Genomic DNA, 6,000 nt, shown 5'->3' on the forward strand with positions numbered 1-6,000 from the left:
TCTCTGCTCTGTTTCCTGCAATGCCAGTTCACTTTCCAAGTAGTTAACATAGCATGGGGGCAGAACAGTTGGGTAATCCATTGACCTCTACATGGTCAGAAATCATGTCCTAATTAAAATGGACTGAAGGATCTTGATTGTAATTTCTATAGACAAAAATATTAATTTTAACACAGTGTAAGGACTATTTAAGTTCAATTTTTTGTGTAATTTTGGACAGGATATTTCAAACATTCAGTTTAGTAATGATGTCTTGAATTTCCAGTTCAAAGGAAGAATAGAAGTTTCCTTGTCAATTTTGTTTACCTTAAAATAATCCTTAATTTCATTATGTGTTCAGATACAAAAGGATAATTCAAATGACACATATAATATAAACTAGAAAGAGAGTGCAGATTTTGATAGATTCTCATGGATTTTGGTGTATGTATTTTAACATTATTATGGCTGTATTCTTTGCTTCTCATCTTAACTTCTGTTATACAAAAGTCTGAGAAAACACTACACAGAATGTTCAACATGGCAGGAAAAATGTTACTCATGAAAAGGATATAGCAGATTGAATTATGATTCCTGAGAACATAGTTATTTTAGTGTTTCATTTTCAAGGCAATTGTGATAAATAAAGTACTCAAAATAACAAACTTTTCTGAGATAATTCCAATACATCAAAACATGTTTCTTGTGTTTATGAAAAATGGAAATCCATGGTGGAGACATAAAAGACTGCATTGGTTAGGGTACTTTGTGATAAAATGTTACATTTTAAACAAAAAACAATGGTTTGAATCTTTAGCCTCAGGGAGTTATATAATAGAAGTAAGTTTACAAACTGGAAATGATGTATGAGGCTCCATGGATGGATGGATCTTGATGGATGAATTTCTAATTTCTTCAATTCAAGTTCTCAACCTTTTATCTGAATGTAACATGTTTAAGGGGTACCAGTTCAGGACTGAGATGCTAGGACTTTAGTGGGGGGGGGTCATGTCAGGAGCAACTTGAGAAACTCCAAGTCCCTTCTGGTGTGAGAGAATTGGCTGTCTACAAGGACATTGCCTGGGGGACGTCTGGATACTTTGATGTTTTACCATCCTTGTGGGAGGCTTCTCTCATGTCCCCGCATGGAGCTGGAACTGATAGAGCGAGCTCATCCATGCTCTCTCCTGGATGGATTCGACCCAACAGCCTTCAGTTCAGCAACCCAACCTTCAAGTCTGCCAGCACAAGGGTCTAACCCATTGCGCCACTGGAGATAAATTGTGGTGATGCTACAAGTGATAGCCACTGATGATGTCATTAAGTATGATGAACATCAACTATATTAACACAGAGTATGCTATTCAAATTTTCAAATATTCAAAAGTCTGATAAATGAGAAATACACAGAAACACACACAAACACTTTAAAGGACATTCTACCAATTTACCTTAAGGGACAGAGAAAATGGGCAAGGCTTTAAAATGCAGGACTAGCATGTTTATACCTCATACACACTAATGAGAATTCTCAGTTGCTCCATGAGATCTCACTTTGAGGAGAGGTTGGGCTAGGCTAGACCAAACTGAAAGATGGAGTAGTAAATATTAAGGATGTGTGGAGTTCATGGAATTCAGAAAGTCACCTGCATGAATAAAGAGAAAACAAGGATGTGTAGTTAAGCGACATCAATGTGTCATCATGGTAGCAATTAATGAAGAAGAACACACAGTTGGGAGAGGCTATGGTAGTTTGCTGAAATCTACAAGGATGATTGTGCCCCCTCCCTTTTTCTCCTACCTGAGTTGAGTGCAAACTACTTTTACACATGGGCTCCTACCACACAGCTGAATAAAATCCTACATGTTCTGCTTTGAACTGGAATATATGGTAGAGTGGACTCAGATAAACCAGTTCAAAGCAGATATTGTGGGATTTTCTGCCTTGATATTCTGGGATATAGGGCTGTTCGGAAGGGCCCATTGAGCTCCGTCTTCAACAAATTGAAATAAGTTCAGGACAAAGAGAAGAAATGTAGGAGAAGATATAAAGTGCATTGTTTTAAAAGCTGCTGAAAAATTTTATGACATGAGATTAATTGAAACTGTTAAATTGGGAAAGTTGCTGTTTTGTGGCTGTGTTACAGTGGGTCCTTGGGATTAGGTTCTAGGATACACTCACATGCCATTGATGCCAAAAATCTTAGATGCTCAAGACCCTTGATATGTGAAACATGACCATTACATAAAATAGCAAAATCAAAGTTGGCTTTTTGGATTATTTCTTAAATTACTAGCCGTGAATGGTTGACTCCATTAATGTAGAATCCATTTGCTATTTAAAATAATGGTGTAAATGTACTGTAACTGGGTTGCATTTATGATCCCAAATCTTTTCTATCTGGCCATTTTTCGATTGTCTGGTTGTGCTTATATGGTAATTTCGGAAATCTGAATACTCAATTTGATATGATGATGATGATGATGATGATGATGATGATGATGATGATGATGATAATGATAATGATAATTTATTTATATGCTGCCCTATCTCCCCAAGAGGACTCAGGCAATTTTCAACATAAGGCAAAACATTCAATTGCCAAAAGGAGGCCATACAACAAAATTAAACTTCATAAAACAAAAATATACAATCCTGCCAAAACCACCTTTAAAATTTAAAATCTAATTTCAGTCTACTTCATCAGATGGATATGGCATCTGATTCATTAACTCAGGCCATATCACAATCACCTCTGGGTTGATCTGGGCCCAACCTGATCCAGACTCCAAAATCGGATTGCAAATTGGGAAACCAGATCACATTTCTCCCATTCACATCTATTGAAAAACTTAAATGGCTATGAAGTGTTTGCTTTTTCACACATCTGATGAAACATATAGGCATAGTAGACTCTCAAGAGGGAACTCACTGCAAAATTGCAGACAGGTATTTTCAGGAGCTTTTGTGTTCTGCTTTACCAAACAAACAAGGTTATCTTTCTGTGTATCTTTCTTCACTAATGTCATAAAGATTGTGACTAAATTTCTGTTTGAATATGAACAAAAAGATGACTTCTGCTGGAGTGGGGAATGAAGAAGGATTGTAATTATGAATGCCTGACTAAGGTCCAAACAAAGGAGCCATGCAATAGTGGGGAATGTTGAAGAAGAAAATTGTCTTTTGAAATAACTTCTAATACAACCTTATACATCAATTTATTTCCTAATGGCATTCCCACTTACTAAAACCGGGCAGTGATTCCACAAAAACATAATATATTTATGCTTAAGGGTAAAAGTAAAGGTTTACCTGACATTAAGAGTCCAGTTGTGTCCAACTCTGGGGTTTGTGGCTCATCTCCATTTCTAAGCTGAAGAGCCGGTGTTGTCCATTGATGCCTCCAAGGTCATGTCGCCAGCATGACTGCATGGAGCACTGTTACCTTCATGCAAGAGCTGCACCTATTGATCTACTCACATTTGCATGTTTTTGAACTGCTAGGTTGGCAGAAGCTGGGCTACCAGTGGGAGCTGGATTCAAATCACTGACTTTTCAGTCAGAAAGTTCAGCAGCTCAGCGGTTTAATCCGCTGCACTACCTGGGGCTCCTAAGAACTGAAAAATGCCTAAGAAATGAAAAATGAAAACAAACCATCCTATCTCACAAATGCATGTTTACATATGCAACTCCAAGGCAATTAAAGTAAATGTAAAGAAATGAGAAACAGGGAAGTCATGCTCCCCCTCTATTCTGCCTTGGTCAGACCACACCTGGAATACTGTGTCCAATTTTGGGCACCGCAGATGAAGGGAGATGTTGACAAGCTGGAAAGCGTCCAGAGGAGGGCGACTAAAATGATTAAGGGTCTGGAGAACAAGCCCTATGAGGAGAGGCTTAAAGAGCTGGGCATGTTTAGCCTGCAGAAGAGAAGGCTGAGAGGAGACATGATACCCATGTACAAATATGTGAGGGGAAGTCATAGGGAGGAGGGAGCAAGCTTGTTTTCTGCTGCCCTGCAGACTAGGACACGGAACAATGGCTTCAAACTACAGGAAAGGAGATTCCACCTGAACATTAGGAAGAACTTCCTCACAGTGAGGGCTGTTCGGCAGTGGAACTCTCTCCCCCAGACTGTGGTGGAGGCTCCTTCTTTGGAAGCTTTTAAACAGAGGCTGGATGGCCATCTGTCGGGGGTGCTTTGAATGCGATTTCCTGCTTCTTAGCGGGGGGTTGGACTAGATGGCCCATGAGGTCTCTTCCAACTCTACTATTCTATGATTCTATGATTCTAACACTTTTCCTAAGCTATCTTTCACAGGCATACATGCTCAAGCAGCTTCAGAACTTAAAAATAAAGACGGAGGGAATCACCTTATAAAGCTAACAACTAACAAACATCCACAGAGAAAGAGTTCTCAAGACTTCCTCAGCTGGATAAACCCTATATTAAATAACTGAGAAAAACAGGAGGCAGAAGAACACAATTATTTATACTGAAATCACACACGTCATCTCCTCCCTGTAAATTTTGTTACGAGAAGATTAATCAAATGCCATGGATTAGAAGCTATAGCTGGTGCTCAGCCAACTCAGTTCTAACTTTTTCCCTTTTTGGATAAAAGTGGGGAAATGCTATTGCCCACATTTTTCCTCCCAAACTAAAATGCCTACTATTCCATAGTGTTGCCATTGGGGACATTGTCCCCAAAGAAAATTCTGTCCCATCCCTCCAGGAAATGTTTCCTTAGTCCACTAATTACCAGAATGTGCAACTTGAGCGTTTAGAAATGCAGTAGGTAAGCAAAGTTACCAAGAGAATGGGAACACAATAAATAGAAATTTCTTGATGTGACTGATTTCCAGTTACTGATTTCTCAACTATGCTGTACTGGTAGCCCTGGTGCATATTGGATGGATTCTTGTTGAGGAGCTAGACTAAACATTAATTGGCAGCAAGACTAGTGGAGAACTCACAGAGCAGTGGTTCTCAACCTGTGGGTTCTCAGACGTTTTGGCCTTCAACTCCCAGAAATCCTAACAGCTGGTAAACTGGCTGGGATTTCTGGGAGTTGTAGGCCAAAATACCTGGAGACTCACAGATTGAGGAACTTTGTCATAGAGACAAAGTCTTCTTACTATGTGAAGCAGGAGACACTGGGTACCACTTTTGGATGTCTGTTTCCATGAAAAAATGATTATTAGGCATTCTAGAAATATGTGGACTTAATTTTAAAAAATGAAGAGAGGGGAAAAGTTCTTATTAGAGTGGGCAAAATCTTCCTCTCCCCCTGTTGCTATAACCAAGTGCTATAAGTGCTGCATTAATTTTGATGCAGTACAATGTCTTCTGGAACTCATTGAGCTTACACTCAATCTAAACTGGGTCCACTCTGGATTGGAAAAAAAATGAGCATTGAGTCAAAGGTAGGAAATTTGCCAAATACACTTTTTTTTTAATACACTCAGAAATACACTTATTTTTCTTCCTTTTCCACTATGGAATCCTCCAGATATGCTGGACTTGTTCTTATGTGCCTTCAAATTATTTCCAGAATATGGTGACCTTAAAGCAATCCTATCTTGGGATATTTTTGGGCAAGATTTGTTCAGAGGGGGTTTGTCTTTGGGTTTCTCTGAGTCTGAGAGTGTGTAACTTGTCCAAGGTCACCCAATAGGTTTTCATGGCTGAGTAGGGATTTGATCCCTGGTCTCAAGATGCCAAGTACATTACTCAAGACACTGTACAAGGCTTGCATAACCATAACCTGGTCTGTGTAAAGAGCCATTTTTTTAAATTCTGCATTTCACTCCTCCCTCTCTCCCTCACATGTCCTGTTTTCAATACATTTGCCACAGATTATATATGTATTCATTTCATTTTTTCTGCATAAGTATAGAATGTACATGTTTCTGTGCTGAAATTAATTTTATTAGATTTGGCCGCATGCTCTAATCTGTTAAGGTCATTTTGGATTCTGATCCGGCCCTCTAGGGGTATTCGCTATTCTTCCAATTTG

The sequence above is a fragment of the Anolis carolinensis genome, chromosome 3, assembly GCF_035594765.1.
Source record: "Anolis carolinensis isolate JA03-04 chromosome 3, rAnoCar3.1.pri, whole genome shotgun sequence".
Lineage (NCBI taxonomy): Eukaryota > Metazoa > Chordata > Lepidosauria > Squamata > Dactyloidae > Anolis > Anolis carolinensis.